This window comes from Triticum dicoccoides, chromosome 2B (genome assembly GCF_002162155.2).
Source record: "Triticum dicoccoides isolate Atlit2015 ecotype Zavitan chromosome 2B, WEW_v2.0, whole genome shotgun sequence".
NCBI classification, from domain to species: Eukaryota; Viridiplantae; Streptophyta; class Magnoliopsida; order Poales; family Poaceae; genus Triticum; species Triticum dicoccoides.
This window is the reverse complement of record NC_041383.1, coordinates 824,641,539-824,654,945: the sequence shown is the minus strand read 5'-3', so window position 1 is coordinate 824,654,945 and position 13,407 is coordinate 824,641,539.

Here is a 13,407-nt window from a genome sequence, read left to right as displayed (position 1 = left end):
TAAAAAAATAAAGGAAATAAGTTTCCCATGTGATATATGGTCTAGTTGTTGGGAAAATTTACAAATATGAATTTCGACTTTATTTGCAAAATCTCTCTAGAATTTAGTAAAATGGGCATAACTTTTGCATACGAACTCGGATGAAAAAGTTTTTTATATGAAAAATCATCTACTCGAAAAGTTACATCCAAATTTAACAGGGGGAACCCGTTAAACATTTTCAAAATCCTCAAAAACCTAACAGAAAAAAAGATACGGGGCTTTTAAGATCTAGAGTGGAAAAAATCGAAAAAATTTCAAACTGTGGTCAAACAATGGTCAAACTAATTATTCTAGAATATTAGTGTTACTAAATAATTATTTCAATTATTTTGAATTTTGGTCAAATCTGGTCAAACTGTGGTCAAACAATGGTCAAACTAATTATTCAAGAAATATTAGTGTTATTAAATAATTATTGTTTTTTAGAACAATAGTTTCAAACCCAAACAGTGAAATGTGTCACTTTATGCTCAAGCAAAATTCCCGAGGGTTAATAGGATTGACATCTTACTATTGTTAGGAAAACAACAAGTGTAGACTTGGAAAGGAGGAAGAATAGAACCCGGAAGTTAAGCGTGCTCAGGCCGGTGGGAGGATGGGTGACCGTTCGGGAAGTTAGATGATTTAAAAATGATGAGGGGTGATTAGAGATTAGAGGATAAATTGAGCAGTGATGAGGGGTGGTGATTAGAGATTAGAGATTAAAATAATTCAGAAATTTGAAAAAAAAAATTCAAAACAAAAATTCAAAACAAAAATCATAAAATTTCCTTTAGTCCCGGTTGGTGTTACCAACCGGGACTAAAGGTGGAGCTCCACGTGCCCTTACGAACCGGGACTGATGCCCCTTTTCTACTAGTGTGCCAGCCACTGCAAAATCTCAGAGAATCTCTTTCCGCAACCAGATGCACGCACACTGCGAGTGCGTTTGTTGATGTCACACACAAAGTTATGGAAAATAGGAATTTACTCTTGAAATTTTCAAGAAAAAACATATTAAGCAGTCATGATCATATAAAAATCGCGAGAAATAGGTTACCACATGAAAAACTACACTACAATTTTAACTCGCGTTGCAAAAAACAATGGTTACTATTATTAATGTTGATTTGCAAAAAAATAATATAAATGCATGATTTCCTTTCATAGTTTTTTTTAATGAATTATTTTGGCGAAGTTCTGCACATGAGCGTACTTGTGTCCAGAATAGCATTATCCTATGCGTACTTGTCAGGCCAGATGTGTGGCTAGCTATGTGTGCAAGCAAGGTGACATGATTAGATACACCAATAATTCCTACCGGAATTAATAATGAGAAAACTACGGATGATTGATCAATATTATTCAACATGGTGTTGACCATTTTAGCATCCGACTGGACGGATCTCCACGCCACAAACAAATAATTCCCCTGTCCACATATGCCCTTCGTCTCCATTCATTAATAAATGGTGTTAATTAGACTAAACAAAATCTAATAAATGGTGTGAACCGTTGGAGAGCATGAGAAAAAAAAATTAAACCCGCAAATTAAGCTATACCATGGTCTTAAGTGCACCCACCATAACATTTCGTGATCCGCTCCATGAGATAAAATGAATTTTTCACGTCTAAAAAGTAGCCAGATAAAGATATAAGATAGAAAATTAGTAAGTCGAGGAATCAAGCCGAGCATGCAATCTGCTATCAAAAAAAAAACCCCGACCATGCAATCTATCGTATGAATATCTTGATGAAAAATGAATTTTTCACGACTAAAAAGTAGCCAGATAAAGATATAAGATAGAAAATTAGTAAGTCGAGGAATCTGCTGTCAAAAGAAAAGAAAAAGGCCCGACCATGCAATCTATCCTATCAAGATATTATGCACATACGATCCCTTCAACAATAAATAAATAAATCATGCATGTACGATCCATGAACATCCAGCTAGAATTTGGCGGTTAGACATGGACAAGATCCATGCAGAGACACATAGTCCAAAATTCGATATGGGACAAGATTGTACGTACACATGCAAGGTGGTAAATTTGATGTGGCCGGTCGATCCATTTGGATTAACTGTCAGTGGATCGATATATTGTGGTAACTATAATATGAAATGTCGGTATATCACATCAGGTGCGGATAAAATCCATCTTTCAAGTCAGGTAAAAAAAACAGGTAGGATGGATGTACCAATCACAAAAGAAACAAATGGCAAAATGCATGTATCCAGGTAAGGTCACTTCGATCTGAACCAGCGACATCCTCTGCTGGTAGGTGGCCACAGGTCCATAGACATGATCGATCGATCAGGCCAGCAGCAAACTAATTGACAGATGCCCGAAAGGAAAAACTAATTGACAGATGAAAATTAGTAGAGAGGGTATGTTGTTGACTGAAGAGAAAATGAGCTACTTGGCAACTGCAAATTCAAATTCATAGGAGTGAAAGGAGTTTGCGGTGTGGCATCAGGCTAGTCTGTTCAAGAGCATCTACAACTGGACCCCATACACGTCCAAATGTGTGGGCGGGTTGCCTGGTCACTGCCTCGACAGAAAAAACCGCACTCAACCGCACGCCCCATATCTAGCCCAAATGCTGGGACTGACCGGCAGTTTCCATATCTGACCCATATCTAGGGTGGATACGAGACATCCGGACATGCCTGCCACATCAGACTGACAACTAGGGCCCATGCCTATTCACCCATATCCGATCCTCCTTGTCTAACCAATCCTCTCCTCATCTCTATTGGCCCTCGTCCACAGATGCACAACTGGAGTTCTGCCGTCACCCCCAACCTAAGCCTTCGCCACCGGAGCCCGCAACCCACACCGCTATTGACCAGGCCGCAACCGGTCAAGGTCGCCGCCACCGGACACTGGCCCAATACGTCCAACTCCCTCATATATACACCTCACGCTCTACTTGTTCGATGAAGTGTCAGAGCCAGATTTTTATCCTTTCGGTCATTATTTATAGGCCACCAATGGATTATTCATGGAATGATGGCTATGAGAACCCCAACCTTGACGAATTCATATTCAACGAATTCATCGCCTTGTCAGATTTGGACAACGAGGGTGGGGGGCGCGCCCAGGGGGCAGGCGCGCCTCCCTGCCGTGTTCATATCATCCTACTACTGTGTTTTTTTTCCTTTTCCTTTCTAATCTAATCACCCCCCTGATTTTAACGGGGTGGGCCCGGCCTTATTTTGTTCCAATCAAATCAATCCACATACGAGGGAGCACAGACGGGCACACGTCCGGGGCGCAGGCAAGTCTCGTCCACAATTTGGTATGCTCTTACGGGACTAGCCCCACATGTCAGCCTGTTGGAACTTGCATGTCAGCCACTGCAAAGTCAGGTAATCTCTGTCCACGGGGCGGCTGATGTTGGAACTTGCATGTCAGCCACTGCAAAGTCAGGTAATCTCTGTCCACGGGGCGGCTGATGCACGCACACGGAAAGCGCATTTCTTGATATCACACACCTAGGCATGGAAAATCATGATCTATTTGAAAGAAAAAATACGTTAACGTACGAAAAGCTACACAACAAGTTTAAATCGTGTTGCAAACATAACTATGGTGATTATTATTAATATTGATTTGTAAAAAATTATAAATGCGTCATTTCCTTTCGTAGATTATTTGATGAATTATTTTTGCAAAAGTTCTAGAATAGTAGTATCCTATGCGTACTTGGCAGGCCAGATGTCTGGCTAGCTCTACTCTAGTTCATGTGTACAAGCAAGGTGACATGATTAGATATACACCAATAATTACTACCTCAATTAATTATTAAAAAACTATGGGTGATTGATCAGTATTATTCGACATGGTGTTGACCATTTGAGCATCCAACTGCACCGATCTCCAGCCACAAACAAATAATTTCCCCTCTCCTCATGTACATTCCCTCCATAAAGAAAAAAAATGGTGTGACGCGTTGGAGAGCATGAGCCCATGGATGCGCCCGGGCGCGTCCACGTGACATGACTCCGCTTCCCCAACATCCGTCGCGAGGGCTGCCGTGGTCTCCCGCGCCCACTACCTCGTCTGTCGAGCACGCCGCGCCATACTTGCGTAGGACGAGGCCAAAGCATTGACCTCCGCCTCGGCGCGCCAACGAAGCGGTCGCGCATCCGCCACGATGTTCGGACGCCAGACGGACCGCACTGCCTTCGGCAAGTCAGTGGCGACATGCCCCGCCGAATCTATGCGCCATTTGTGTGGACACAATGGATTCTCGCAAGAGTGTTCTGACCGCTGCAGTCGGGGCGGACTCCTCCCGGGAATGGCGGAACGCAAGGCAGGCGGCCATATCCTCCTCGGGGCCACATGGAACGAGCTCCGGGGTCGACGAATCGAGAGGTGTAGGACTCGGATCCGCTGCTCGCCATGCCGGATAAGGGGCAAAATTGCCAGACGGGAGGTTGCGGGCGGAGGGGAGTGGATTGGATGGGAGTGGAGTGGAGTGGAATGCGGCTCGGATTTCCTCTGAAATGACGATAGGGGTCAATTTATGTGGGGTCGGGTGGCCACAGTGGGCCAGATCCAACATGGCGGGCGTCTCAGGGGGCGCCGGGGCGTCCCCATATCTGCCTCACATATGGTCCGAATATGGGGAGTGTCGATCGGTCTGGGCATTTTGGGCCTGTTATGGGGCCCCGATAGGCTGGCATTTTTTTGTCTGGACAGTGACGAGGCAGCCCACCCGGGCGTTTGGATTGGGTATGGCGTCCAGTTATAGATGCTCTTACACCAGTAGATTAAGCTACAACATGTCTTCAATGCACTCACCATTACATTTCGCAAACCCCTCCTTGAGGTAAAATGAATTTTGGTGTCTCAGAAGATAGCCATACAAAGATTGATAGAAAATTAACTAGTTGAGGAATTAAGCCGACCATGTAATATATCCTATCAAGATATCATGTATGTATGACCCATGAACATCCAGCTAGAATTTAGTGGTTAGGTATGGACAAGATGCATGCAGAGCCACATAGTCCAAAATTCGACATGAGGCAAGATTGTACCGTACACATACAAGGTGGTAACTTTGATGTGGCCCGTCAATCCATTGGGATTAATTGTCAGTGGATCGATATTTTGTCGTAACTAATAGTATGAAATGTCAGTAAATCACATCGGGTGCGGATAAAATTCATCTTTCATGTAGGATGGGTGTACCAATCACGAATGAAACAAAAAGGCAAAACGTTGATCGATTTGGCCTAGCGGATGGTGTATGCATCCGCGCATGCATGTAAAGTCACTTCGACCTGAACCAGCCACATATTCTGCTGATAGGCGGCCACAGGTCCATAGACATGATCGATCGATCCAACTGACAGCAAACTAATTGATTGATGGAGATTAATAGAATGTGCATGTTGTTGACTGAAGAGCAAATGAGCCACTTGACAACTGCAAATTCGGCAAAAAAGTGAAACGAGTTTGAGGCGTGGCGTCAGGCTGGTCTTTGTTCAAGACCGACCACTTTCCTTGTGGATTGCCGGTAGAGACTGACGAGTAGTACGTTTAGCTATTTAGGCATCGACATCCTATATTGGTGTGGGTTGTAGCCTTCCTGGCATTGTATTGGTACTTGACCTTCTGGCGGGTCATGTCCTTAAGAAAGATCCCACTAGCACAAAAGAGAGATCATAAATTGTTTAAAAAATCATAATAAAACTTAAGGCTACTTTGTTCTTTTTTCCGGGTAATTTAAGCCTACTTTGGCAGCACAACTTTTAAAAAACCACACTAGTATTTCTCCGGTTTAACAAACCATACCATCAAACTTTTTTCTAGATGGGACATCATTGTACTCGGTTTGCACCTGTTTTGTGTTCCTAATGAATCCTGTGCATTAAAGATAGAGACACCACACAAAAAATGGTTTATGCAATAAAGATGACTGCTTTCACTGTTTGATCACATAGAGGCTAGGGAATATCCTCTTTTTCGGAGAACGGCAACCATTGATTTTTTCCCTTTGTAAAACAATATAAACATTTGTGACTAAATGAAAACTCTACACTCGTTCCACTCGTGGATAAGAGTGCTTGTCGTTTTCTGATTTATTTTTGTCCAATGAATTACATTTCGAGGTGGCGCTTCATCTTAGTGAGTAGGAATTATTTTCCAGTGAAGCAGGTGTACAAGTGTGTAGGCCAACTATTGAGATCCGGCGCGCCGCTTGCCGGTTTCCTCCTCCTCGCACTCTAGGTGTTTAACAAATTATGTGCAAGGTAATTTTTTTTTTCATTTTTCTTGTGGACAAATGAGTAGATGGTAATTAAAAATATTGCATTGTAGATGAGTTAAGTGGTTCGTGTTCTCCGTTGGATGATTCCTCATCCGAAGAAGAATATGACTTGACTGAAAAGGAGGACATTGCTTTGACCTTGATGATGCATTGATTCAAGTTCAATTTAATGTGGATTTGAATTTAAATTTGATATGTGCACTTATGTGTTGCAAAGTTCAAATTTATGTGCAAGTCCATATTTGTGTTCCCATATGTATGCAATTGTTGTGGAAATGATGTGGTTGGTGCCCTATCTTGGGATGCTGTTGGAGCAAAGTTGTGCCCTATTATTGTTGCAAACGCGGTAATTTCAAAAAATTTCCCACAATCACGCAAGATCTATCTAGGTGATGCATAGCAACGAGAGGGGAGAGTGTGTCCATGTACTCTTGTAGACCGAAAGCGGAAGCGTTTAGTTAACGCGGTTGATGTAGTCGAACGTCTTTGCGATCCAACCGATCCAAGCACCGAACGTACGGCACCTCCGCGTTCACCACATGTTCAGCTCGATGACGTCCCTCGTACTCTTGATCCAGTTGAGGCCGAGGGAGAGTTTCGTCAGCACGACGGCGTGGTGACGGTGATGATGAAGTTATCGGCGCAGGGCTTCGCCTAAGCACTACGACAATATGACCGAGGTGTGTAACTGTGGAGGGGGGCACCGCACATGGCTAAAACAATTGTCAACTTGTGTCTTCTAGGGTGCCCCCTTGCCCCCATATATGAAGGAGCAAGGGGGGAGGCCGGCCGGCCCCTGTAGGGCGCGCCCCAAGTAGGATTCCTACTAGGAATCCTATTCCTGGATTCCTAGTAGGTTTCCAACAAGGGGAAGAGAGGGGGAAGGAAGGAGAGGGAGAGAGAGGGAAGGCAAGGGGGCGCCGCCCCCTTCCTTGTCCTATTCGGACTCAGGGGGAGGGGCGTGGGGCCTGCCCTAGCCGGCCCCTCTCTCTCTCCACTAGGGCGCATTGAGGCCCATTACTTCCCCAGGGGGTTCCGGTAACCTTCCAGCACTCCGGTTTTATCCGAAACTTCTCCGGAACATTTTCGATGTCCGAATATAGTCCTCCAATATATCAATCTCTATGTCTCAACCATTTCGAGACTCCTCGTCATGTCCGTGATCACATCCGGCACTCCGAACAATCTTTGGTACAACATATCACATAAACTCATAATACCAATCATCATCCAACGTTAAGCGTGCGGACACTACGGGTTCGAGAACTATGTAGACATGACCGAGACAAGTCTCCGGACAATAACCAATAGTGTAACCTGGATGCTTATATTGGTTCCTACATATTCTACAAAAAGATCTTTATCAGTCAAACCGCATAACAACATATGTTGTTCCCTTTGTCATCGGTATGTTACTGGCCCGAGATTCGATCGTCGGTATCTCAATACCTAGTTCAATCTCGTTACCTGCAAGTCTCTTTACTCGTTCCGTAATACTTTATCCCGCAACTAACTCATTAGTCACAATGCTTGCAAGGCTTATAGTGATGAGTATTACCGAGAGGGCCAAGAGATACCTCTCCGAAACACAGAGTGACAAATCCTAATCTCGATCTATGCCAACCCAATAAAACACCTTCGGAGATACCTGTAGAGCACCTTTATAATCACCCTTTTACGTTGTGACGTTTGGTAGCACACAAAGTGTTCCTCCAGTATTCTGGAGTTGCAAAATCTCATAGTCTGAGGAACTTGTATAAGTCATGAAGAAAGCAGTAGCAATGAAACTAACACACCTATAATGCTAAGCTAATGGATGGGTCATGTCCATCACATCATTCTCCTAATGATGTGATCCCGTTCATCAAATGACAACATATGTCTATGGTTAGGAAACATAACCATCTTTGATTAATGAGCTAGTCAAGTAGAGGCATACTAGGGACTATATGTTTTGTCTATGTATTCACACATGTACTAAGTTTCCGGTTAATACAATTCTAGCATGAATAATAAACATTTATCATGAATTAAGGAAATAAATAATAACTTTATTATTGCCTCTAGGGCATATTTTCTTCGGTGTCCCACTTGCACTAGAGTCAATAATCTAGAGTACATAGTAATGATTCTAACACCCATGGAGCTTTGGGGCTGATCATGTTTTGCTCGTGGAAGAGGCTTAGTCAATGGGTCTGCAACATTCAGATCTGTGTGTATCCTGCAAATCTCTATGTCCCCTTCCGACACTTGATGACGGATGGAATTGAAGCGTCTGTTGATGTGCTTGGTTCTCTTGTGAAATCTGGATTTCTTTGACAAGGCAATTGCACCAGTATTGTCAACAAAAGATTTTCATTGGACCCGATGCACTAGGTATGACACCTAGATCGGATATGAACTCCTTCATCTAAACTCCTTCATTTGCTGCTTCCGAAGCAGCAATGTACTCCGCTTCACACGTAGATCCCGCCACGATGCTCTGCTTGGAACTGCATCAACTGACAGATCCTCCATTCAATAAAAATATGTATCCGGTTTGCGACTTAGAGTCATCCGGATCTCTGTCAAAGCTTGGATCAACGTAACCATTTACGACAAGCTCTTTTTCACCTCATAAACGAGAAACATATCCTTAGTCCTTTTCAGGTATTTCAGGATGTTCTTGACCGCTGTCCAGTGCTCCACTCCGGGGTTACTTTGGTACCTCCCTGCTATGCTTATAGCAAGACATACATCAGGTCTGGTCCACAACATTGCATACATGATAGAACCTATGGCTGATGCATAGGGAATGACTTTCATTTTCTCTCTATCTTCTACAGTGGTCGGGCTTTGAGTCTGACTCAACTTCACACCTTGTAACACAGGCAAGAACTCTTTCTTTGACTGATCCATTTTGAACTTCTTCAAAATTTTATCAAGGTATGTGCTTTGTGAAAGTCCAATTAAGCGTCTTGATCTATCTCTATAGATCTTGATGCCCAATATGTAAGCAGCTTCTCCGAGGTCTTTCATCGAAAAACTTTTATTCAAGTATCCCTTTATGCTATCCAGAAATTCTATATCATTTCCAATTAACAATATGTCGTCTACATATAATATTAGAAATGCTACAGAGCTCCCACTCACTTTCTTGTAAATACAGGCCTCTTCAAAAGTCTGTATAAAACCATATGCTTTGATCACACTATCAAAGCGTTTATTCCAACTCCGAGAGGCTTGCACCAGTACATAAATGTATCGCTGGAGCTTGCACACTTTGCTACCACCTTTTGGATCGACAAAACCTTCCGGTTGCATCATATACAACTCTTCTTCCAGAAATCCATTCAGGAATGCAGTTTTGACATCCATTTGCCAAATTTCATAATCATAAAATGCAGCAATTGCTAACATGATTCGGACAGACTTAAGCATCACTACGGGTGAGAAAGTCTCATCGTAGTCAACTCCTTGAACTTGTCGAAAACCTTTCGCAACAAGTCGAGCTCTGTAACAGTAACATTACCGTCTGCGTCGGTCTTCTTCTTAAAGATCCATTTATTTTCTATGGCTTGCCGATCATCGGGCAAGTCCATCAAAGTCCACACTTTGTTCTCATACATGGATCCCATCTCAGATTTCATGGCCTCAAGCCATTTCGCGGAATCTGGGCTCATCATCGCTTCCTCATAGTTCGTAGGTTCATCATGGCCTAGTAACATGACTTCCAGAACAGGATTACCGTAGTGAAACAAAAATTCCAAGTGATGCAAAACTAACCTTTTTGGTGATCCAAAACTACTTTTAGCCAAAATATTAAATATGCTTTCATGACACCTTTTTGTGCTAGCAAAATCTAATATAGCATTTACTAGCATAAGTTCAACGCGCTTAACTAACATGCATACTACTTAGCAATGTTCTAAGAGATGCACTCTCGAAACACCTACTAGTCCTCCGAATACGGTGGTGGTGGGGGCATTCTCACTATCCTCCATGGTGGTGGTGGGGCGTTCTTGCCGGCATTAGCCCTAGCATACATCCACATCAGGCTTTCTGAACCTGATTCAAAGATTTCATCTCCTGCATCGCCCATTTGAGGACCAATTCTAGCCTGCTCTGAATCAATATCTGAGCACGCTCTGCATCCCAGGCCTCCTATCTGACAACTTCCGCTGTATTTCCCAATTCACTGATCATATCATTTTTGCAAAGTTGCAAGTCCTCTACCAGGTCTGAGCTCTCGCATGTGAGAGCCTGCATCTTCTTTAGCTCCTCCATGCACTTCCACCATCTCTGTACCGCATCCAAAATCCTTGCTGTCGGTGCCATGAACCATTGAGGAGGCACTCCCAACTCCTCTCGCGAAGGAGTGGGTGATGATGGTGCGGTACAAGGCATGATGAGGAGGCATGGAGTCAACGACGGATGTCCTGAAAATTGGCAAAGGACCTTAATTATAGTACTAGCATGACACAATTAAAGTAATTCGATTATTAACAACCATAGAACAATACCAAATTCTTCAACAAATCTCATCCCTAAGATGGTGGTGTATATATATGGTGGACTCTCCCTCACGGTTATTTCAATTTCGGTGATGTTCACTGTTGTACTTCCCCTCCTGCTTACCAATGCTCACAGGAGTAGAACTACAACATTGACCCCCTACGACAACAGCCTGTATCCTTCAACAACTCTCATCCCTCAGATGGTGGTGTATATATAGCGTGAGATCTCCCCCACGGGTATTTCGATTGTCGGTGATGGTCACTGTTGTACTTCCCCTCCTGCTTACCAATGTCTCACATGATTGAGTCGTCGCTAGGTGGTCTATAGGTCTGAATGTAATTTTTATTATTTCTGTTGTTCGTTGTACTGCCATGATTGAAGATGGATAGACCAGAAGTTTTCACGAAAAAAGCAAGGTGTATAGGTGTGCAGGCCGGCGACTGAGATCAGCTAAGTCACCTAACTTTGTAGTGGCTGGCATGTGAGTCAGCCAAGTCATCTAACTTTGAAGTGGATGGCATGTAGACCCACATGTGAGGTGACTTAAATCAGAGAATCTCTGTCCACGGGCCGGATGTACATACACTTAGAGTGTATTTGGTGATATAACACACATAGGCATGGAAAAATAGAAATTTACTACTCTTGAAATTTTCACGACAAAACATATTAACCAGTCATGCTCTATATGAAAATCTCAAAATATAGGTTACCATACGAAAAGCTAAAATACAACTTTAACTCGTATTGCAAAAACTACGGTTATTATTATTAATATTGATTTGTAAAAAAAATATAATGTGTGATTTCCTTTCATAGTTTTTTATGAATTGTTTTTGTAAAATTCTATACATGAGTGTACTTTGTGTCCAAAATAGTATCATCCTATGCATACCTGGCAGGCCAGATGTTTGGCTAGTTCTACTCTAGCTCATGTGTACAAGCAAGGTGACATGATTACATACACACCAATAAATCCTACCTCAATTAATAATAAGAAAACTATGGGTGATTGATCAATATTATTCAGCATGATGTTGACCATTTGAGCATCCAATTGGACCGATTTGCACACCACAAACAAATAATTTCCCGGTCCACATGTACATCCTCTGCACACACAAAAATGGTGTGTAACCGTTGGGGCATCCATAAGACACTCACTAAATTTTCTTAAACCCATAAAACTATGACATTTCATAGATCCATCCATGAGATAAAAGGATTTTTTGTCCCAAAACATAGCTAAATAATCAATAAGATTTGATATTCAAATATGTTCAGGAATTAATCTGGCCATGTAAGCTATCCTATTTTCCCGCAATAATAATATCAAGATGTCATGCATGTATGACCCATGAAACGATCCAGCGTCCTAGAATTCAGTCGTGTTGGTTATGGACAAGATGCATGCATGCACACACCCTTATGAAAGCGCACCCACACGCCCTACCCCTATGAGCACCTTCGAGAGACTGAGCCGCAATATCATCTTGAGATTTATGAAGTCACCATTGAAACGTTTCCTCCCACTGAAAGTGCATCGACGAAAATTATGAAATAAATTCAGGAATAATGCGAGCACCAGGACTTGAACCCTGGTGGGCTGGGATACCACTGTTCCTCTAATCATCCAACACAGGTTGGTTCACTATACATTGTCGTAAACTAATAGTATGATATATCGGTAAATCAAATCGGGTGTGGATAAAATTCATCTGTCAAGTCTGGTAAAAAAAAGAGTTAGGATGGAAGTACCAATCAAGAAAGAAACAGAAGGAAAAATGTTGATCGATTTGTCCTGGCGGACGGCGCATGCATGCGTGCATGCATATAAGGTCACTTCGATCTGAACCAGCCACATGCATATAGGTGGCCAGAGGTCCAAAGACATGATCGATCGATAGAGCCAGCAGCAAACTAATTGATTGATGGAGATTAATAGAGAGGATATGTTGTTGGCTGAAGAGAAAATGAGCTACTTGACAACTGCAAATTCGAAAAATAAAAGGTTAGGCTTGGCAGTGAGTGTTACGCGAAAAGAGTTATCGAACTTGTTTATCAGACTCACTTTGGCCACTTGTTTTATTCTCGCAAAAAGAACTTTGACTATTATTATTTGCTAAAAGATTCATCTTGGGTTATTATGTGCCAATATTGGTTGTCTGGACAGTTTTTAGTGTGACAATTTGCCCAAGTACCAATCCTGGATCATATTTGGCACCTTATGCGCCGGTTTTTGTCCGGCAAAGTGACGCACACTCCCCACTTCCCTAGTTCCCATATGGGCCGGTCAAAGTAGTTTCTTTCTACACCGATTCAGTTTCTTCAGGGTTTTTCTGGTCATTTTTTCCTTTTGTTTTTCTTCTGGTTTCCCGGAGCATGGGTTTTTGCTGGGTTTTTTATTTTTCGTTTGCATTACTGTTTTCTTTTTGCTTTTTAAGTTTTATTTTTCTTTTATATTTTTCCTTTCTTTTCATTTTTATCAATTTTGTTAAGTTTTTTTCGAAATGTGTGAGTTTTTTTTGCAAATGCGTGAACCTTTTCAACTTTTTTATTTCCCCCAAATTTTCGTGATATTGTTTCAAATATGTGAACTTTTCT